The sequence below is a fragment of the Scomber scombrus genome, chromosome 2 (genome assembly GCF_963691925.1).
Source record: "Scomber scombrus chromosome 2, fScoSco1.1, whole genome shotgun sequence".
Classification (NCBI taxonomy): domain Eukaryota; kingdom Metazoa; phylum Chordata; class Actinopteri; order Scombriformes; family Scombridae; genus Scomber; species Scomber scombrus.
The window spans coordinates 24,914,446-24,939,353 of record NC_084971.1 but is presented as its reverse complement, the minus strand read 5'-3'; positions in this window follow the sequence as shown (position 1 = coordinate 24,939,353).

Sequence of the window (24,908 nt, the reverse complement as noted above, 5' to 3'; positions counted from 1 at the left end):
CAACCAGGACAATCTCTTAGCTTTGTATTTTGAGTTGGTGCTACAGTTCACAGGGCCATTCATTACCCTCTCTCATTCATAGTTTCCCCTTGAACCAAAGGGAATGATTAAAAAGGCCCAGATTGGTTGGAGAGTTTCTGATTCTGCAGTCACCCCAGACTTCAATCAGCCCCTAATTGAAAAGTTATAATGAGGTTCAGCCAAGCTCAGCTAAAGCACCCCGGCTTGACTCTGGTTCTGAGTGAGGCTCGTCGCTCGGAACAAAACGGAGACGCAGCCGTTTGAATTATCACACAAACAAACCCTGTGGAAACAAAATCTTCATGAGAGGCTTTTATTCAGATTTCCTATCAAGCTTAAAAACGAAGTGACTGATTCATTGCAAATTGAATGCACAAGAGCAGTTGTATTTTTCATTTTGCTGCGTGTGTAATTAGTTGCAGTCCATTCACAGTCACAGAGGAAACGGAAGAAAAACAATGCATACATATTGCATTAGGGAGCAGACGGCTGGGGAGGAGCATCATTAATCAAAGATCCACAAACACAGCTCATAATGTTAATCTAGCGCTTATTTTCAAAGCTGTGGACACTTGTAATGAGCAATCTATTTCTACAAAGTATTTCTGCAAAGTAGAGAAAGATGCAATGCCAGAATATGTGTTAAATTATCCATTAGCGGGTGAAAAAAGGGGACTAGCAGAGTTCCCACCTTTTCAATCTGCTTATTTTCTACCAACCAGAAACATGAAGCATGAGTTCTGTATTCCCTGATGTAATGAGAGTAGTATGTCAGCTTGCTTTTATTTTTACCTCGAGCCCCAGCGAGGCTCTGTTAGTATTCCTCATACGTCTCATCTTGCTGCTTTAGCTCTGAGGTATATGTGTGTGTGTGTGTGTGTGTGTGTGTGTGTGTGTGTGTGTGTGTGTGTGTGTGTGTGTGTGTGTGTGTGTATGTGTGTGTGTGTGTGTGTGTATCTATGTTTTTATTGTAGAGGTGCTTCAGATGAAGCCTGGCTCCCTTCCTTTGGGCATCCCAGCGACACAGGAGGCAGACAATCAATCGCCACTCGCCCATATCGCCTCAAATTAATTTCCCAATGATTACCTGCAGGTATCCGGCGCTGCTGTTTTTCCTCTGCAGATCTATAATGCAAACACTCTGCAACGGCTGCACGTACGTGTATGTGTGTGCTCATGTGTGTGATGCACAAGCCGGCCGCAGCAAACTATAGCTTGTTGAAAAATGAGCACCCCTGGGCGCTGAGGGAGGGAAAGCTGAAGAAGAAACAGGAAGAGAGAGGAGGAGATGAAGAGAGAGAGAGAGAGAGAGAGAGAGAGAGAGAGAGAGAGAGAGAGTGTGTGTGTGTATGTGTGTGGAGAGAGAGTAGAGACAATTTTTCTTGGACAAAGGAGGTGTAGACTTAATATAAGCAGTCTGCCAAAATGTTTAAGGCCTAATGAGAGGCACCAGTCAATCTTGGAAAAAGGGCTGCAAGTGAATCTGTCCCACTGATCAATACTCACTATTTGAGCTCCTGCAGCATCCTCTATGTCTGTGTGTGTATGATCATTATAAGCTCACAGGGAAAATGACATTACTGTGCAATCAGCTCAGATTTATAGTTAAACTATTATTTCATGCTTCGGTGCCCGTCAGCTCTCTGGACTTTAAAAAAAGTAAACCCAGAGAGACAGATCCTGAACAGGGAAAATGGATTCATATTTTTTTTTTCCTGCACATCTTCCAAATCACAGTGAGTCACTGCTTGTCTGTTGCTGATTTCCAGAACAACCCATCTCCAATATCCTGTTGGCATCTCGCCGGAGAAAGATAGAGAGCACACGGAAGCAACAAATTCAAAATATCATGAGTCCAAATGAATCTATTACCATAATTCTCACAGCTATTCAGTTTTTTCCATATCTCACTGCTCGGGGGTGACGCTTGCAGCCTTTCTGACCCATCTCCATAACCCAGCTCAGCTTGTCAGCCAGCAAGTCAAGCAGAACAAGGAAGGAGGAACTGTAGTCATAATGAGACAGACGATAACAAAGCAGAGGATGGAGAGATGTCAGTGACTGAGTGAAATGCTGCTACGAACTAAACAGCTTGAATGACCATAAATGAAGCACCGTCACTTCTCACCAGCACATGCTCCAGCGTGGGACCGTGAACTTTAAAAAAAGAAGAAGAAAGAAAATGATAATGAGCAAGTTTTCCATAGTTAGCAGTCTGCTGTTGTAGTAAAAGTAATTTCAAGCTCTGCCCTCTACATCATTTAAAGAAAGGAAAAGTATGAATTAAGCAGGGCCACTTACCACTCTGGTGGAGCTGTGATGAGATTCAGAAACATTACTGACACTTGTTTTGGTGTGTTATTTGATTAAAATAGCGACCACAAGCGTGGCTGATTTCGAAGTGATGAGTGATTAACTGGAAGGTGAAATGTACCTCACTGCTGCTTATTCTCTCCAGAGTGTTTTTGCCTTTGGCTATTGTAACGCTGGTGTGAAATTATTCATTTGCAGCACTGAAATAAAATGAATCAATTCTAATGTTCCCAGGCTGCCTGTTTTCTCATTTCATGTCTGCTCTTTCAGGCTCAGACTAGTCTCCACATAAATTAGATGCACCTGTAGACCTTCCGGCCTGTTTTGCCTGCAGCTTCAGCAGGTGTATCCACAGTCCGCTACAGGTCACTGATCCTCAGTCTGTCCACCTGCTCCCTGTCTTTCCACCTTTAAGACTGCAAACAGTAAGCTGCTCTTCCTGCCAAACTAAGAGGTCACAAGGGAAAATGTTGCTCCCTTCCACTCTTAAGAACGTATGGTTTATATTTCATGTGCACTCACACAGACTTTAAAGGGGAGATGCTATGCTTTTTGTGATTATCTGACATTTATATACTGTTATGATGTCAGATGTCCGGGTTAAAAGTGGTCAAAGTTGCAAAACTTGAGGTGAATGTATGTAAAATGCTGCAAGTCTAAAGCGAGGGCTGTTTGCAATGTTACCTTTACTTCTCTACGATTGTTTGTACATGGCATCAAATTGACGTTCTTTCTTCAGCCATTGTTGCTAAGGTTGTTTGTATTGTTTACTTGTATGTACTGTAGCAGGTCAGATTCTGGCTCGAACATGTGCAAATGTATGTGGAAAGTTTCCTTTGCCAGTAAAGAATGAGATAAAGAAGTGAAATACTACTACTGTTTGTTTATGTAGCATCGTGAGCTGACAGAAGATAACCAGTTAGAACAGAGTGGGGGCTCACCAGGATGGGGGCTAAAATGGAGACAGAGGCACTTCATTTCAGTTGAATAAGGCCTTTTTAAAAAAAAAAAATGTAAATCATGCAAAGATATTCCAGTAGAGCTCCAGGGTAAAAATATAGACCTGAATGTGCATAATAGTCTTTTAAATAACTTACAAACATGATCATTGTAAGATGAAAGGGTGAAAATGGGTGAAAGAAGGCTCCAGATGCCTCATGACAGGGACAGCACTTTGTGGAGTCACATGTTAAGAGGAATTCCTGTGGCCACATGATCAGGCCTTCATACAGTAAAGTAAAGAGCAGCTCTGGTTCAGATTAGTATGCAAACTTCCTCTGCTGTTGTTGTTTTTTTTAATAATTCAAACCCTCTGAATTTAACATTATGTTTTGCAAAAAGTGCAGAAAGGGCTTAAAAGTTGACCAGAGAGCCCTCAAGCATTGCAGATTTCCCCTTGGGACAGCCCTGAGCCATCGTGGACATACACTGTCCTCAGACAGACATCAACACTGCATTTATTTCAATGTGACCTCAGTGTTGGTATTTTAACACAGCACTGTTTCAGTTTTCATATAAGTCTGTGAGTCTGTAACTGCGGACACTGGAAGTAGGCCTGTGTCACTGAGGGCAGGACAGGGACGTCCATTCATTATTTATACCTGCTTCACATGGTCTCCATCTTTTCTGTTTTATAAGACCTGTGTAATGTGGGAGACAAACTTTTTCATCTGTTTGTTTCACTTCTGCAGGAAAAGTGCATCCCTAATCCGACATTGCTATTTCAAGCACGGAAGATCTGTTTGTTGTTTTTGTTTTTTGTTTTTTTTTGGTTTAGAGTTTCCTTATTTTGCAAAAGTTCACATTCTTCTGTTTGACTATATATTGATATTGGGATTCACTGCCTGCAACCATAAAAACCTCCAGTCAAAACAATACTGCACCGAGCTGCCATTTTCTACATGAGCCAACACAAACTCGGTGACAGTGCCTGAAAGTCGAAGTTGATAAGCAGTTGGGATCAACACTCCAGGAACTACAAGCAATGCAATATTAATGTCCGGATCTAAATAATGTATCCAACAGAACAGACTGTGGTGCTGCTGTACATCAACGGGGCCCGTCAAAGAGGAGAAACTGCTGTCTTTTCTGACAGCAGGGTTGAAAAGAAGCTGACTGGTAAAAGCATATTGTCATCACTGACCATTCATCATATTCTCTCATATTTCCGACAATAGTCTCAGCCTAATGGCAAAGCATTATTCCAAGACTTAGCCCAGTTTGGCTTCCTTGTTTCCATATTCCCCTTTGTTTTCTTCTCCTTTCTAATCATCTGCTCGACAGCAGCGAACACTGCTGTATCCCTTGCAGTTTGTCTTGTACAACAGCAAGCGTACAGTATCAGAGCCCTTAAATGGAGCACAATAGGATCCCCAGATAAAAGCCCCCAAATTGGCATCCATAGACGTGGAACAAGGGTGTGTGTTTCCAGCCTGACTGCCTCAGTCTCCCTCCGCTACTCAGACAGCTGTGTCTGTTTCACAGGCCTCATTATGAACCTCTCTGTCTCCTCTTTTCCCCCCACATACCGCGCCCTCGATCCCTTTCTCATATTTTTCTCTCTCTCTATCTCTGTGACTGGGCCTGATCTTTGACTGCCACCCCCTTTTTGCTCTGCAAGTCCATCTACAGCCCTGATTGGCAGGTAATTACCAGCCAGGTGACAGCAGCCTATTCCAAGAGTTGAGAGGTTATCAAGGTGTTTTTTGGTGCACAGAGTTTTCCTGGACCTGCTGAAGTTCTCTGAGCTGGATTCTTCATGTGAGGGAGCGGCAGGCAGTGACAGCGCAGAGCTGTTAGTTTAGTCTTTATGTTGTCAGTGCTGCTCCATCCACATCCTCTCGAGCCAACTTTGATCCCGTGACTGAAAGGAAGGCAGAGGAAAGGGCTGGCTCTCTGTCTTAACCACTGTTATTACAGATGGACAAGCAAATAATTGCTCCGATTTGCATGTGAGGTTATGTAGAAAAATACTGTTAAATAAGTGGAAGCAGAAAAAAGGGGGAGCAGGGGAGAGCAGTAGCACACGTGGAAAACATGCAACAAAGGCTAAAGCTAAAGTGTGTCAACAACGTTTAAAGTCACAAGTATTTTCATGGTGTCTTTCTTGTTGGGAAAACTGAAAAGTAGTTGAGTTGGATTGTAAAGAAGTGCCTGTTAGATTTTATCCAAATTGTAGATGAGTTGTTGCTTCCCCCTTACTGAAGTTTGTATGTTGTATGTTTGTATGATGCAGGAAGGAGATTTTTAGGGGATTCTTCGGAGATTTGAAGTGCTGTTATCGGTTTTTACGTTTTTCATGTCAGCCTTTAAAACAGTTTTAATTGTTCTATTTAATGTTTAAGCCACTAGTGGGCAGAATGACCTATTATAACCATATACAGTTGTTGTGGTGATCATGTTAGCAAACAGTCGCCTGTTTCCACATCGCTCAGACACTGAGCTTTGATTTGTTTTACTTGGAGACAGGATTAAGGCCAACTGGTGAAAGATGTTTCTTGTTTTAGTTTTGCCTCGAGATAACTTTTGTTGTGATTCTGCACTATTTAAATCAAATTGAATTGAACTGAATTAGCTCTGTTTTGGTCTCCCAACAACTCCTGGGGGAAACATCTGGCTCTTCAGCTGATAAATGCTCCACTATTTTCAAAGGATAGTCTCAAAGTTTGTTTCATTTAGTGCTGAGCAGGAACTGCAGAGTCAAGTGATGAATTCTCTGTGGGTTCATCACTATCGCAACCCCCTTCACTTCATGTCATATAAAATGTCATTGGTGCAAATTAAATTAAATAATCAAAAAAACATTCATTGAAATAAATTACTACTACTACTACTATTTTGTGATTTAAAAAAAAATCTAAATAAATGTCAGGTTTACGTCAGGAAAACTGAAAAACCTACCAGCCTCAATTTTGTTTTCATTGCAACTTTAATCCTCCATTTGTTCAAAAAAACATGCTCCCTTGATAATACATTTTCTGTCCTGAGGACTGATGCCACAGCATGCCCTCATATCCATAATGTCATGAAGATAACCGCCCACCTGTTTCTCTTCAGCTTTTACTTCCTGGCTCTTTGTTTTGCTAAGTGATGTAATTGTTGTTTGTGTGATCTGGTCAGGTTTCCGCTGGCCGCTACCCCTCATTTATCTCACTCACAGAATTAACACATTAAAACAGCATCCTGCAGCTACATTTGCTGTTCAAAGACCCATTAGCCGCTCACTTAGCATTAGCTTCTCAGCACTAATAGTGACACAGATGCTAACAAGGGAAACAAGTTAGAGCAGCATTTTGACCTCATTATGTGCTCATTATCAGCTACTCAGGATTTGTTAAGCAACGACCAAAAAGGCCAAAATTTCTATTTTACATTTTCAACTTTAAACAAAGCTTTTTGGTCAGGATGGACAAGTAGACAATCTACTAAGAAAGAGACTCAGCTGTTCCTGTTAAATCAGTTAAATCACCACCTATCTCAGTGAAGCCATGGCGCCTGTCAGAGTGACGCCCTTGGGGTATTTTCAGAACAACATGAACAAGTTGTGTCTCTTCTACTCAGCATACTGTTATTGCACACTTGGACTTTGGTTACATAAGACTTGGTAGCCTTTATTTAGACCTAGAAGGCTCTCATTTGAGGTGCAGCATAAATGATGCAGGGCCCTGAATGACGCACGTAGACACAAAAGCGGTGGAAAGGTTTCCCACCACAGCCGCCACTTTGGGCATAAACAGTCGCCACCATGCTGGCAACATGGCTGAGTCACAGACTGGACCGCATGTATGACATCTGCACCTCTACTTAAAATCTGTGGCTCAAGTCGCTTCCCAGGAGCAAGTAGCTCAAAGTAAGTTTTCATTTTTGAGCAAACCAGGTGCATAATTCAAGAATGAGGCATTCAAGCATTAAAGAAACGGTGCAAAAATGTGCTCTCGCTTGGGGGAAAAAAAGGTCTGTTTGAGTTAAACATTGATGCTCCTGAAATGCCAAAAAGACAAACAGTCCTGCAAACACACACGAGGGTGTGGTGGGAGTTGAGCCTTCAACTTCCACAGACCAACACCACAGAACATTCTGGAAACTGCTGACTGACTGTTCCTGGCTGCAACCACGCGGCCATGCACAGCCATCATTTACCAACAAGACAGTGCCTTTTGCACCAGCTAAACCCTAATACTTACTCCTGCACATGCTGACAGCGCTATTATCATCTCAAAATTACAGTACTCTTCCTGCACTTCACTCCATTTAAAAGACCAGTTGGTTAAAGCAGGCTCCAAAGTCTCTCTCTTTGGCTCTGTGATGCATCTGCACGTATCAACGACAGCAAGAGATAGAGGGACGTGGTCTTCATCAGAAAGCACCCCACGTCCGGATTGATATGCAACAACTATCCTCATATAGGCTGCTACTACTGCTGCACTGGAGGAAGAAAAGAAAAAAGGCAGGCAGGCAGGCACAGAGCTACAGCACAGAGACAAAGATGAAAAGCCCACAGCTCCCTCTATGATCCAGCTTCTCTGTTGAGCCCTAGGAAAACAGAACAGAGCTGCACTCTAACCTAAACAGACCTGCAGGATGTGAAACTGTTAATCTCACGTAAACCTGCTTAAATGCTACTTTGCTGCTGCTTGAGATACAAGTCCACCCTTGTCTTGTACGTCCTCATGCTTTGAGTTTTGAAAGGTTAAAAAGATCGGATGTGATTGTATTTGACGGGAGTCTTTGATCTGTGGCAAAAGAATGAGAATGTATACCTGGAGATGCCAGAAAGAGAAATACAGACATCATTGGTGTTTGTGTGCAGGATTTTATTTGGCTGTCTGTTGCTAAAGGTCAGAGCATTCCTGCTGAGTGAGGCAAAAAAACAAAAACAAAAAAAATAGAAATGCTGCTCATGGTTGTATGCCTCTGCTCAAGTTGCAGTTTAAATTCATAGACTGCACAGACTCATAATATTTGTAGTGAAGACTTTGAAGGACTTTATTAAAAAGGTATTGACTGTGTTTACCTTGTGTGTGTTGGCTAATAAAGCTGATTCTGAACGTGGATGATTCACACACATCTTCAACCAGACAGCACAGAAGATCTATTCAGTCCCCACAGTTTCAAGGTGGACACCAAAGATTAGTGTCACAAATTCAGTACCTGACCAAATATGAAATATGGTCACAATCTACACTTCTGTTTGTGAGTTATGGCATTGAATAATGGCCAGTAAAGTATTTCTGCAGAACATTATCACTGATAATCACAGGTCATTATCAATGAGATTAAAGTCCAAGAGAGAAATGGCCAAAAGAGCGGCATGATCATTGTTACAACAATACAACACAAACAATACAAACACCGATATAACTCTCACACTCGACAAACAAGTGAACACAATACCCACTTAATAAGCGATATACGAGTTCAAGGACAAAATATCCAGGTAAGATGCATAAATAGGTACAATTTTCTAAAATGATTTCAGTGAAAATCCAGGATCAGTCACATTTACCAAGAGTATTATTTTCTCAATCCTTTCAAATTGACTTAAAAATCCCTCATAGTAATCATCTCTGACAATTTCAGGTCATTCTGTACATTATTACAAGAAGAAGGGGCAGTGTATTTAAGAGCTTTCTTGCCGGATTCTGTTCTAACTCAGAGATGGCCGTTTAGCAGCAGCATACAGACTAGAGTGGTGTATGAGATTGATCCAGCCAGTAAATAAACATAAAAAAAAGAGTCCAACTTCTTTAAGCACTGCGTCCAGATTGCCATTGTTCAAGTTGACCTTTGACCTTTTGGTTATGAAATATCATCACTTTATCATTTTATCCTATTAGACATTTATGTAAAATTGTATGTAAATCTGACCTTTGACCAGCAAATTCTCATTAGCTCATCTTTGAGTCCACGTGGATGTTTGTCTCACATGTAATGAAAATCCCTCCAGGTGTTTCTGAGATATCGCATTCAACAAGAATGGGACAGATTTGAACTCACAGTGACCTTTGGCCTTTGACCACTAAATTCTAATCAGTTCATCCATGAGCCCAAGCGGACGTTTGTGTGAAATTTGAAGACATTTCCTCCAGGTGTTTCTGAGATATCACGTTCACGAGAATGGAACAGACAACCTGAAAACACAATGCCTCCGGGCGCGGCTGTCGGTGGCTGGTGGCCGCGGAGGCATAAAAATTGAGGCGTATGCTACAGCCAACAGGCCGAGACATCACATGTTAACAAAATGAACGGTTCGCTCCACTTGTTCTGATGAAGTACAGTATGACAGTAAATTATCTGCTTTGTCTTCGTTCTCATATTCATTTCATCTGGCATTTCAAACACATACACATAAACTGTTGCTACCAGATTAAACAGACCCTCGTGTTGCATTACCTTCAGTATGGCAGCCCGAACCATGACTTAGCTCATTAAACGAAGACAAAAGAGGGCTTGACAGTTTACATAAACCACAGCAGATATGTGCCCTGAAGGCCTAATCAACAACACCAAAACATCTCCTTAATTAAAAATCATTAACTTGATGCATTTGCTATTAACAGTACCAATTAATTACATACAGAGCTAATGTCTCATAAATAATGGAAAGCAGGGTGGATGGAGGAAAAGGATGGATCGACGCACTCACGGTAGAGCAAGAGGGATGAACAGATGGATGTCCTTTTTGCTCGTTTTGCTGCGTCAGTTCACATTCAGTCTCCTGCCCAGACCACTAAACTACACTAATGGGGGTCTGGTGTCAGCGGCCCAGCGGTTAATGGCGACAACTTTGTTTAGGGGAACAAATGAGTCTGTCTGAACCCCTGCTTGAGCCATCTGTTGACAGAAACCCACTTTCTTTGACGCTATGACGGCCGCTACAAAGACATGAGGTCCAGTATCACTCATTTCATTTAAGCTAGCAGGGGCAACAAGTGTCTGCACGCACACTCGCACATCTGCGTGTTGTTGTTGTTGAAGGAGGAAGTGAATCTGTGTTGTAGCAGCAGATGGTCAAAGCTTTGCCCTAGTTTGTGCCTCCCCTGTATTACCATTAAATTCAAGTCACACAGCAAAGCATCCGTTTGTCCGAAAAATACAAATCTTAAGATCTTGAGAAAACCCAGAAAAAAATGTACTGATGCAATCATATTTACAAATTACTTAAATGCTCTTCTAACCATTTGGATGGAGAAAAAAAAGGCAACTGCATGATAAGACTTAGATAAGAATAATATGATACGAATTTTTATCACTTTTTCCATGTTGTGCCACTTTTATCTAATCCAAACTATGATGGTACCCAGAAATGATTGTCCACGCACAATTTGTACAGCATGAAATTATGTATATTATTATGTATTTATTGGGGTCCATGTACAAAATTTAACATGCTGTTGCTTTGGATTGCATTAGATCACACAGGTGTTCTTAATAAAGTGGTCGGTGAGTGTATTTTCCTTGTGTCATACAAAACAAGAAGTAAGGTGATACATTATTTCTGTCTACCTACATAAGACAGATAGTTACAACTTGTAATCATGCAGCAAACTTCATATTTTTTCATCCAGATGGTTTGAAATGTCTTTGAGGACAATAAAAATTCCTCCAGGACAGTGGAAGTGTTGTTAAATATCCTTCTGGGTTTTTACAAGGATAAACAGTTATGTATTTTTAAAAAAAAAGTGCTTAGCAATGTGACACAAATCAAATCTCAATATAAGAGAGCCAAAACCTGGGGCAAGTCACAGCTGAACATTTATTATCAGAGAGAGCGAGCAACAGAAAAATCTGTCCAACAAATCATAAAAGGCAGCCATGTCCAATACAGACATGCATCTGTTTTTTAATAAGCAAAGCGCCTCTTTTATCAGCTCTCTCCTCCTCTTTTCATACACAGTAGTTACATTTTCCCCCTCACTGTCACTGAGTCCTTTCTTAGTTTCTTATTTCTCCTCTGTTGCTCATTTCTAACTTCCTCTCTGTAGCAGCCAAAATGAAAAAATATCTTTGAGTATGTATATCTTTAAAAAAAAAAAAAAAAAGGCTCCCAAGGCTTCCTTCCAAGTTGAAAGTGATTCTTTTGATATACTGCAGAACAATTTCAACCCAATTCATTTATTCCCTCACTACTTTAATTGTGAACTATTTCCAGATCCACTGTAAATTTCCTACCATCTAATAGAGTGCAGTGATACCATTTCTTTTCAAAGTTTAGTGTCTGCAGTTAGAAACTTCATGCTCTTTAAGTATTTTATTACATATCCTTAATTACAGACGTTCAATTTACACTTTGTCTTACTGAGCAACTGCTGAAAATATTAAATATTTATAGAATTGGAAAACATTGGTCCCACATGAAGTAATGAGCCTCTGCGAGACATGTCTTTGTCAGTTTCTCACTATTTATACATTGTGTGGAGTGTTGTTGTATCACTGTCTACTTTAATTAAGTATATTCAGATTCAAAGGCTTCGGATTTGAAATAAAAACATTTCTTCTCCATCCACCAATGAAAAGCAGTATCCGTCACATCCCCTCTTTCTCATCCTAACCTCATAACTGCCAGTTTACTCCACACTAAACGTATTATCCCATGATCCATCGGTGGAAGTCACAGGCAAAGGCTTGTCCACCACAAACCACATCCGCCTCCAGAACAGAGCTGCAGTAAAACAAAGCCGGCCTCTATCTGCAGCGCTGGCTTCAACATGGATCAGTGCTGAATGTAAATATAAAGCAACTTTTGTCTTTACCGAGTTTGAAGTAAGATTTAACGGTTTCGTAAAAGGCAGAGCTGGAACATGGAGCGGTGATGCCACAGGGTCAAATCTTGCAGCACTTTTTCTGAAATTTTGAAATCAACAAGGGATAAATCAGCGTTTGAACTAGAATAAAAAATGGTGCTCACACTCCGAAACTGTGATTCCCATCCTTTTTTGGGGTTTTTGACCCCTAAAAGTGAATCAAAGTCTACTTGTGGCCCCATAAAAGTAGGTTATGGACATGAGCTGTGAGCTTTTTCAACCAAAAAGGGATTTTATTTTCTCAGATAGTTTCATTTGAAGGATTTTCGAGGGCTTGAGAGGTGAAAGCTTCCAGCATTTCACAAGAGAAAAAGCAAAAAATTAGGCCAATGTTGTTGTTAGAAATGTAGAAATTTTGTTTTTCTTTCTCTTTCTTATCCTTTTAATCATCAACTTATTTTGGAACCCCTTGGCAGGATCCAGACCCTCAGATTGGGAATCAGTGCTCAAAAACACCAAAATACAGAGCAAATACATTCAACTTTTGAGGGCATATTGAGTGCAAGAATTTAAACTTGTTAATGTGGAATTTTTAAAAGTACTGTACCGACAATTTATTGACAAGAAGTCCAATAGCTGAATTAGAGCACGTACTGTATTTCACACACCTGCACATTTTTGTGTCCTTCACCACCTATTTTGTCCAACACTAACAATACCTACCAAGCACCTAAAGTAGTAGTCATGAATTAGTAACAGTATTGTGTTGCACAGAGATCTAATGTACAGATTGTGTGTTGCAGTCAGTTTTTTCCCCCCATGACCTAAACCTGAGCCAAACCTTCACCTCAATCATAAAGGGAAGAACTAATATTACTCAAGGGGGTAACAGAGTTCAACACAAGACCTGTACTCTGCCCCAGTAACTGCACTCAGCTGGCTCATATGATGATGTATACTGTGAAATGATGAAGATTTTGTACTACCATTCACACCAAACTATCTCTTAGTTTAATATCTTGGGCTGCTCAGGAGATAGCTGTGTTGATGCTACATATATATGTGTATCGTCTGATAATGAGTACCGATCCAATCCATTCTTTTATTTGTACAGCAACATCAGGCTTGACTTAAACATTTGCAATTTTGAATTGTTATCTATTAAAATGAAGGTATCTGACACCAGATCGCTCATTGTCACCAATACCCGATCCTCCTATCCAATATCAGTATCAGTATTGGTGCCTCTCTAGTATAAAGTACATTCATTTATGAGATATTTAGTATGCTTATTTTAAAACACATATTCCTACCTGGTTATTATATACATATATATATATATAAATGTTTTTTGTATAGACATTTCATCTTTATATATTTCAAGATACAAAATTGATGAGGTTTTCATCCATATCATCTACTCCTCATCAACTAAGACTATTATTGGGGTGTTTCTCCAGTAGTTGCCAGAGTTGAGAATTTTGGTATCTAATCATACTTTTTTAAATTTTGGCAAAGTAAATGATTATCTGATCAAAAGATGCAGCCATGCTTCAGTCTTCAAAGAGGTACAGTATCTATCTGAATATTGGGACTGTGAGTGTATTCAACACTGACAGACTTGTTTGCCAAAATGAGACACAAAGAAAATGTTCTTTGTCAAAACACTGAGCATGTGCATTCGGTGTCCATGTTGCCGCGGAGCTTCTCAAATCAGAAAAGCCTGTTAAATCCATGCTTTGTAGGAATTGCACCATAATAGGACACCTCTTATCCCTGCTAAACAAGGACACACAGTAATTGAATCATGCATGCACTGTACGTGTGATATTAATGTAGTGAACTATCAGGTTTTAATTAAAAGATAAACACAGCAGGGGTTTAACAAGAGGCTTAATTTCCCTAACAGATTAATGTACACCTGCTCCTTCAGGATGTTGGGGGATGGATTAGTCTTTGATTAGATTCTATAGCTGATGGCAAATCAAAGAGGGTCATTACAACAAGCTGCCTGAACTACAAACCTCACCAGCTCCACAGGGGCTCAGCGTTTACTTCTTTATACTCAACAGTGGCTGAAATAACAAGAGAAGTTTCCATTTAGCATTTCAGGTGCAGTTTGTCTCATATATAGTCCTCTGTCCAGGCTCAGATTCAAGTGCAATCAATCTAACTAATAACTAATAACTGTGACATTAATGCAGAAACACCTCACAGAGCTCAGCACCTCTGCAGAGAAGTGGCAGGTGAATGAATCTGGTAGAGCAGCTGTGTCTCCGCTGCACGCTAATTATTAGTTGTAACAACTGGGAAAATAAAAAAGCCAGTGTGACAGCATGTGGAACTGAGACACCTGAGACAATTAGTTGATTAACTGATTATTCAATAGACAGAATTAAATGGAAACAATTATTTCATGTATTTTTTTGTTCAAGCAGAAGTGTCAAATCATTTGTAGTTCCAGCTTCACAAATGTGTGTGTCTTTTTTATATCACTGTAAGTTGAATATCTTTGGTTTCTGGACTGCTGGGTAAACAAAAAACAAGCAATTTGTAGATGTTGCCTGTGTGAAATTGTGATTGGTATTTTTCACACATTTCTGACATTTTGTAGTCATAAAAAATAATTAACAAAGCATATTTAACATCAGTTTCTAACGTGTTGGGTCATCTCTTCTGTTTTTTTAAAAAATATAATGAAAAAGTAAATGATTGTGTTAAACCAGTTGTTCCGCATTGCACCATCAAGTATTTTCTCAATCATAACTGCTGAAAATCCTGTAACTATCACTTTAATAGATACATTTATATCTAAACGCCTGAACTTTCAGTGAAGTCATTAGACCAGCAAATGGTTCCTGCAGTTGCGTTGCGGAACTAATACTTCTTCAATTACTTTTTTCTTATTATATCCTGACATGAGCTAAAATTATTTTGATTCATCAACATGCATGTACATGCCTGCCTGCTGTATTTGAGTGGTTAATTCAATAATAATAAAGACTAAAACAGTTGTAAAGGATTTTTGTAACATTATTTGTGTTGACAAATATATTAAAAATAACTTATATTTAAGCAATAATTTCTTTCTTTCTTTCTTTCTTTCTTTCTTTCTTTCTTTCTTTCTTTCTTTCTTTCTTTCTTTCTTTCTTTCTTTCTTTCTTTCTTTCTTTCTTTCTTTCTTTCTTTCTTGTAGCACAATGAGGAGATTGATGTCAATCACATTTTTGTGCCATCAGGACGTGTTTAGCCTAGATTAGCATAAAAATTGTGGAAAGGAGGAAACAGCTCTGAAAAAAACATGCCTACCATCACCTCTTGACATGCATTACCATGATTGTCTGATGTTGTCCATTTATGTATTTGGTATATGTGCTGCAGAGAATAACATACTGTACTTAAAACACATGGTTGTGCGGCTAGTAAGCAATCCATGCATCCATCCATCCCTCCATCCATCCATCCAACCATCCATCCATCCATCCAGCCATCCATCCATCCATCCATCCATCCATCCTTCCACTCACCAACTAACATGACATATCTTGTTTATTTAACTCAAACATAAACAGAAAGTTTGTGGTGTTGGTTGAGACTTGCTTGCTGAAACTATTTCTAGGCAAACAGCAGCTGTCAGAGTGTTTCCAGTTGTACAATCATTATTGTATCTGTACCATAATTAGGCCTTTTGTGCAATGTACGATCAATAATTCTAAAAAATACTATACAATATTTTGGCATGTCGTATTTTCTGTTTTTTCTTTCCCATAATAGTGAAATCATTGTGAAACCAGTCTGATCATTGTACATAACTATGTCAATAATGTATTAGGGAATACTGGCACTGTACCTGTCATAAGTGATTCAATCACATCACTGCTTAGATTTTGTCAGACAGCCGCTGTCACTCGGCACAACTTTATAAAAACTGTATTGTAACTTTCAACTGAGCAATTTTGTTTGGTACACTTTATGGTACTATACTATCTACCTGTAACCTCGTTGTTTACACTCTTGGATGCAGTGTGCCAAGTAGCCTGCATAATGTATCTCATCCCTTTAATCAGAGCCCATTGCAGTCAACTTCGTAAATCCGCAGATTAACTGTGACCCTTGGCAACGATTTATACTGTATATGCTGCATGCTCAGTTCTGGGTGCACCAGATACTGGATTTGAATGTACGATAGTTTGCCCAGAAATATAATCACTCTGGAGTCATTGTGCGATTATCTTGTTTTCGGCACATGGCAACACTGGTGGAGCTCACTGACTGTAACACTGCTGTAGTCAGAGATGCTGCACAGATGAACTGAGCAAATGAACTGCTGCTCCTTTATATAACTACCCCTAAAATCTTATTTTTTCTGTCCATGTGAAGGATAAACAAGGTACAGCATGTAAATAAGGTAGCTTCAGACTTGTTGATCTCACAGATTTCTTATTACTTTACATACGAAAAATTCTGCTGCCTGCCAGTCTCAAGTATAGTGATTTGCTTTACATCTACATTCAAGAAAAGCCATTGCATGATTTCTCTATCATTTTTCAAAGGACAGCGTTCTGAACTAATGGACCAGAGTTAAAATAATAGTTTGTGCTGTTCAGGACTTGTTGATGCAGAGGACAGACTCTGACTGAAACACATTTTAATGTATGTGTCTGTTAGCTGCATAAAAAGGGGAAAGCTGACAGCACATTTCAAGCTGAAACAGTCAGTTCTGAATGAAAATGAAAGAATATCCTCCTCTGCTTTTTGAGAAATCATATTTTCTTTAGACTTTAATACTTAATCCATTAGCACTCAGTGTATTCTGACAGCCAGCATACATTTCTTTATTAATGACAAAGAGAATGGATTCCTCTCCAGTGCCACATGACAGTAATGTCTTCCTGTTGCGGCTCTGCTTTTTCTGTAATACGTCCTGCATAATTTAACATGACTCTCAGTAGCCAGTGATGCCTTTCATTTTAAGTAATTGTAAAGCTCAATTGTAGATTACAGTGATAATGAGCTCGCACCAAAGCGCTGTGTTGTTTTCACATCACTCCTCATCAGAACACGACCTCCGCAAATGGGCGCCATAATCATCGTGTTTACCGTTTAATGCTGATCATCCAATCAGGCTCTGCCATCGCGACTTGTGTCCTGCTCTCCTACTGACATGAGAGGTGGACACACCGGCAGCACAGCTCTGCACAAACAAGCCAAAACAATCAATAGCTAACACAAACACATAACGGCAGTGTTCTTTTGTAGCCTCTATCTATTGCTACTAAGCACTAGGCGGCTAAATAACCTTTTAGCGGGCCCAGGCAGGCGAGACAGATGACTTTCCTAAATGAGGCTTCTGCTGACGCCGGGCCTTAAATCAATGGCAATGGCAGGCGCTGAAATGAAGCCCCTGCAGGATGTGCTCACAGTCTCCTTTCAGAGAGTTGGAAGAACCGGCTACACCTCTCAACATATATTAATATTTTATCATCGGCACACTCATTTGCACCTTCCTATGAGGAAATATTGTCGCTATGGGCCAAGTGTGATCAAATCCAGTACAGGTTCATAATCAATCATGTCTGACTTTGACTGTTAGACTGGTTGTTGGACCTGGTTCAAAACAGAGGGTATAATTCTTCTGTTATTTCACTTGCAATGTAAACAATTTGCTTCTATGCTAATGATTATTATTGTTTACAAATAAGATTTCCATTAACATCAGCTAGTACAGTTTCTGGTCCTCGTGAAGCCCTTGAGTAAAGCAACAAAATAAAACAAAATAAAAATACTGATTTTATATAAACCAAAAAGAAAGTAGGGGCAGCACCCAAAGAGATTATTCAAACTTCCAGAGGATATTTATATGAGGCCATATTTTCCTTCTGCAGGATAAAGAGAAACAAATGTGACAAAGTGAGGTCAGGTCATTTGTTCTAGTTTAAGTTCACATTTTTTCAAGTCGATCTTAATATAAACCTAGCATGCCTATATGTATTATATGTACGCAAAAAAGGTTTTTGGTGTCTGTAATTGTCCCTGGGATGTGATTGTTTTGTTTGCTTGTTTTATGTTTAGAAGAGACAATTGACTATTCTTAGCACTCAAAGTAAAGACCAGGGACTGTATTCACAAAGCAACCAAAGGCTAAAAGTAGCTTCTAAGTGGCCGAGTTTGGAGAAGCTCTAAAATCCTAAATGTAGGACTGCTATGTTTTTGGTCTAGGAGTAATTCACAAAACATTTTTGAGATAAGAGTTGCTTTTAGTTTTGAGAGAAGTTGTAAGATGTAATGAAAAGATGTGCAATCAAGGCATCACGGCTTTCAAAAATACAACAGTAACAAATCTTAAAAATATATGTAGATGGTAGTCGAGTTAAAAAGGATCTAATCAGCTTGTCAACAAATCGAAACAACACAGTAACAGAAGAGATGATGAGAGTTTTTGCAACTCTCAACTCTCTCAACTCATCTCTCAACTACTGGTACACTAAAAAAATGCAGTTCCCTTTCAGTCGATTCACTGGGGGTTTGATCGGGGCTGATTATCTTGGAGTATCTCAGACATCTGTCAGAATTCTTAATAAAACCAAGAATGTAGAACCCAATTTGTTCGTAGATTCTTCACATTAAATAAGCAAAACTGCAATAAATAGAGCTGATTTCATAGTCATTGCTTGATTACCCAATGAAACTGGTGCTATAGAGAATTAACTCATCAAAAGACGAAGATTCACTCAATCGACTGTAAAAGACAATCACATAATATCAACAAGCATGTTGCTTGATGATGTATGATATAATCTACTTGACAATATTTGATATAGGCTCTTGTATTAAATATGTGTCAAAATGTATACAAATCATAAAATAATTAAATCTATCTATATTTCCTTCTTTCTTCTGCTCCTGTATATATTTATTGTCTTCACTGACACAGACGGCTCACCTGTCAACCAATCCCTGTAGTGAGCAGATTAATTGATGAAACATGATGTCATCCACAGTAACAGTGTAGTTGCTCTCAGCAACTTTATGAGTTGTTCTTAAGAGGAAACTCTTCGCTACTGTAGGAACTTTTAGCACCACTTAGGGGGGTTTCTGGCAGTAAGACTGAATCCTTTGTGGATACGGCTCCTGATGTTGCTGCTGGTTTATTTAGGCTGATGGGGAAAAAAACCCAAAAAAGAGAACAGGATACCAACATTGAAGTTTGACATTAAAAAGGAGGCCAGAATAGTTGCATTGAAATGCATATTGCCAATGTTAATGTAATACAGACCATGCAGAACTAATCCAGCAGCTCTGTTTTAAAGTAACTGCAGCTTTTATATATCCTCTTTTTTGGCTGCAGACCAAATAACGGAGCAATATCAAAGATGAGTTTGCACCAGTGATGATATAACTGGGTTCATAACATTTGAAGGGACATAAGAAGAACACTTGCTGCTAATACCTCTCTCAATTTTCTTCATTATACTATCATTGTACTGAGAGCAATCATGGCATCTATGGACTACTAGTATTACTTTTATTCTTTCCTTTTTACTATTCTTATTTGTTCTATGATAAAAAAAAAGAAGTTAATTTGGCCGTGTATAAATCTTTATTATGATTTTGTGGTTGTAATGTTTTAATCCCATAGAAAAGAAATAAAAAGTGCAATGACGTACAAATGCAGCATACTGTTTAGTGTTTATGAACATATGTCTCTATAATTACTGCCCTAGTCAACAAATTAATTTTCAACAACTTGTTATGAGTTGACGTTTTGCATGCTGTGATAGACAGAGACCCTAACCTGCAATGTAAGGGCTTTTTATTGAGATGCAAATGTTGTCACAGGGATTTTAGCTTCCAGTCAATGGTTCATTGTGTATCCTTGGCTTCCTGGTGCTCTGCAAATTTATGATGTTATTTGTGATTCAAATAGATCCACTGGGGCATTTAATAGATGCAAGCTTTTTGTGCATATTTGATCTTGAACTTTGGGGAAAATATCTGGGGAGGTTTTCCTTACCTGACAAATTTCTTTGCTGTGTCAGATGTGTCTCCAGTAATTTATTCCCTCCGATTAATAGCGAGTTATAAAATCTAATTTGGTATTAAGAAAATAATGGGAGATTTGAAAAATGGTCATTAATACATTATGAAGAATTTTCCAAATAGAGAAAGTGATGGTGTGCTAATAATATGAAAGCAATTCCGTTTGACAGGTGGCAAATGACTTTGAGGTAATGATATCTGAGATGGATAGGGATGTATTTCTGCTTCTATCCATCTAACCCCTTTCCCCTTTTAACTGACCATTCACAAATACTCACAAATAGACACGACAGGCCTGTTAAACTGTAGGCCAAGGACCATTTAATACTTTTTTGCGGTCACAGGTTATGTTTTTAATAAGTTAAATTCTATTGGATTTTGGGAAGTTTACACTTCAGCAAACACAACCACACTTGTAATCTGAGATGTTAAATTTGACACATAACTTTGATATATGTCATCCTAAGAGACATTTTGCTTGTAACGTTAAATATGAAACATAATGCTTGAAACAATAAAGCAATAAAGAGTAGCCAAACAGGGTTATATTAAAACAAAATAAGAGTTTGACTTTACATTTTTCCTTATCATAGTTCAACACTAACTAGCTCCATGCTGTAAGACAATACTTCCTTGTCTTCTAAATGGACATTCAGATTCGACATCAGTCTTTAAGCTTCATATCATGTATATAGCAATCGAGCACATATTAAAGCCCCTTTAACAGGATTCTCATTTGTTTTAAAGTCAGTTGGAAACTTCAGGAGGTCAGCTGGAGGCCGTATTTTTAACCATCTCATTGAGCTAATGTAAGCTTAAATTACTACTTCGCCACAACTGTGAAAATGTACTAGCGACAGTTGTCATTACAGCAAAAATTGATGGTCAGAAATGAGAAGCACTCGTCTTGTCTACCTCTTTCTGAAATCATGGACCCATTTACGGAAGGCTTGACATCTATAGCATCAGTAAGGGGATGAGCATTAGTGAACCGTCAATTATTTTTACCGTTCAGCTCTCTGGATCTTGGTTGAGGGCAAACCTAGAAGAAGTGGTCTAAGTCACACTTGAGTTAACAAAAAATCCAGAAGCCTTCTGTTTTGAATTCAGGGAGCACCAGCTGGGCATTACCCTCAAGACAGATGACAGAGGTGAAACAGTAGCTGCTCTTTTTATCGCCAAATCTACAAGTCCCTCATCACTTTCAGATGACCTGACATCACCAGCCCTGGGAGTTTAATGTCTTCTTCATTCTGTTTCTCTGAATGTTTTTTGCATTAGTTTTATGAAGCGAGAACTGCAGAATCTGATGCAGTTTCACTTTTGTCGTCCAGTATTTAGCTCTATATTTTCCAAGTGGCTGGATACATAATGGCGTGCACCTAAGCCACAGCCGCTAATACGCCATGCTCTTCATATAATGGATGCACATTTACCTCCGTCTCCCTCCTCGCTCTCCACTCTCTGTCCCTTGTCTGCTCATTCTCTCATCTCTCGCTCTGTCTCACAGACTCAAGCCTGTAATGACGCCTCACTTCAGGATGAACACGCTGTCATTTTTCATAATTACAGCTGGATGTGATTTTCATGCAGCCTCGTGGTTGACATCTCTGAACACACACACACACACACACACACACACACACACACACACACACACACACACACACACACACACACACACACACACACACACACACACACACACACACACACACACACACACAGCCATTACAGGCTACATGAGGACAGAAACTGAGATAGGACAAACACATTATTCAATTCAGATGCTTTTCTTAGACTTCCAACTCCAAAAATAAGAAAAACTATTCAAGGCTGCAAAAGTGCTGTTGAGAAGATGTTACATCCTAATTTAAGATATAATTCAGATAATACATTATTTTTTTAATAAAAAGTATGTGGACAACACTTTCCATATAGTTTTGTGTATTGTACGTTTCATCTGGGACTGTTTTAATGATTTGGTTTAGGCCTCTCAGCTCCAGTAAAGGGAAATCTTCATGCTACAGCATAGAGTCAAAATGGGAAAATAATGTTGGGGCTGCAACTAATAGTTATTTTCATTATTGATTACTGTGCTGACACTGTTTAAACATTTGGTCTAGAAAATCCAATCACAATTTGCAAGAGCCCAGTGTGACATCTTCATATTGCTTGTTTAATGTCACCAATAGTCCCCAGTAGTCCCTGGGGACTATTTAATTTACTATAATATTAGACAAAGAAAAGCAGTAATTCCTCGCATTTGAAAAGTTGTAAGCAAGTTGGCAAGATTGTTTCTGTCAGTGGATTAATTGATTGATAGACAACTTGCCTCAGCTCTAATAGTGTTCATCCACACATGGCAACAGTTTGTGGGAAGGTTGTTTTTCTTGTTTCAGTATGACAATGCCTCCTGTGCACAAAGTCAGGTCCATAAAAAATGTTCTTCCCAGTTTGGGGTGGATAAACTTGAAAGGCAAATCTCAACGGCATCCAATAACTTTGGGACAAAATTGACTGTGAATCAGACCTTATCATCAAAAATCAGTGACTGACTTAATTAATGTTCTTGTAGCTAAATCAGAGCAAATCCCTACAGCCAGATTCAGAAATCTTGAAGACAGCTGTTGCAAACAAGTTGAGGTTTTTATAGTGTATCAATGCCCATGTATTTGGAATGAGATGTTCAGCAATCACATATTCTGTAAGTAATGTTCAGACATATGAAATTGTTTTTTCCCCCTCTGTTTAATTGATTTAAAGCCAAGACCAGTAATTTTGGGTATCCCAATGTAAGCCTCAGAAAATAAATTCATACGTCACCTTAATAGCATTGGCATTTTAACATTTGATTGTCATGCCACACGCTCTACAAGACGTTAATTGAAAGCCTCCCAAGGGCATATTGTTGTGGTGCCAGTGTGTTGGCACAGCTATGGATACACATGCTGAACAAACCAACCAAAACACTTGACACATGATGCACAATATTTCGTTCTCAAGTACCAAACCAAGAGTCGGGCCAACCTTTACCTGTGTGACAGCTCCTTGTAATTCGGTAAAAGTCCTTAAGCTATTTCAAGCAGGGAACACTTTTGAAGCATGAAACTCATTGTTCCTTGATGGATGAAGGACGTGGAAAAGTAAGTTCTGGCAGTTCACACACCACATATTTGGTCTCTGTGGAGCTGTGTTACGTTCTTTGAAAAGTCACTTATTAAACTTGATTCTCAGACATAAATTAATGCTGTGGGGAATTGTTGCCTGATGACTTGCCATGGGAGCTACATTTAGAAAAAAAGATTTTGTTATTTGAAGAAAAAAAAATCCTATGCATAATGTGTATGTGTTATTTTGGCCCCAATTTTTCCTCCTAGAACAAGTACAAATCTGTTACCTCTAATTAACCAGCTGCTTTAACAAAAGCAAGCTGTACTTCTTTACCAAGCATAAATCTTGTTTCTGGTACGTTAATAAACATGGGTGAAGAAGTTTCATGATAAAGCTCAATCAAGTAGTTGCAAAAGAGCAAGAGCCTTCTACCTTTTTTATCGCAATCCTCAGTTACCATCTCTAAATGCTCTTGTCCTACATTTCAGCACCCAGGTTCTTTTCAGCTACCCTGACATGTTTCTCCTCCTTGTTTTGAGGTTTAAATGCAAAGTGATGGAGTGACAAAACACTGTCAATCAAAATGTGTTTCATGACCACTTGAGATTCTTGGCTAGTCTTTGAGTGTGAAAACATCTGAGGCTGTGAAGCCAAGGTCTCGTCGAGAGACTGAACAGCAAACCTGACTTGACTGTGAATTGCCTCCGAGACTCTAACTCTCAACTCAAGACTTTTTTCTTGAGAATGGTCCTTATAAAACAACGTTTTGAAGTAAAGCTCCAGTCCAATTCCCGCTCCCTGTGAATCAATGCTAAGCTTGTGAATGCAGACAGCCTATTTGTCAAGTCTTTCAATTAAGACTGTATAATGCCACTGTGTTCCTGGCCAGGAATTTGGTTTTTGAGATGTATAAATACACGGGTAAACACTCTTATTTACCTCAGTGTTCTCAAACATAATCACCAGGCTTGGCTCCATACTCTGTGCCCTGCATGAAATTAGTTTGCTATTGATTCCTTAAACATCTCCCAACAGTTCTCAGCATTGCAGAGCCCTAATTGGGTAAACCACAGTTTTAGTTTCAAACGACTTGACAGTTTTGTTCTTAATGTTGTCTACAGCAGAGAGGCGGATTGCAGAGGAACCACCTTTGTTGTTTATAATCATATTTCACATCTCTGCCTGTGACTTGACAAGCTGGACTCCTGAGGCCTGGATGTGACATTTGGTGACATTTACCACTGGAATGTGAATGACTGAGTCTTAACATGAAAGGTCATGCCATGTGAGAGAGTCTGCCCACTAGATTTGACATGTCTGCATTTCTCTATTTGTACAGAGAATTTACGCAATGTTGAATTATTGTGGACCCCTGCTGCTTTGTCTGATTGATCTTTGCCCTTTCAGTCTGTATGTAGTTGAGTTGCTTATGAAAGCTGTAGTTTTTGTGTACATAGTGCCCTAATAATTTTCCAGGAAGGAACTGATATGTAACTGCAATTTCTTGTGAAGGTTCCTGTGACTAAGAAAATGGAGACAGGGCTCAACAAGTACATTAGTATTTTTGAAAAGGTAAAGATGTGTCTTTTTGAGAAGATGTTTATTACAGGCAAATATACTATTCTTCATGTATTGAGAAACACAATCCAACAAATGAAAGAATAATATAATTATTAA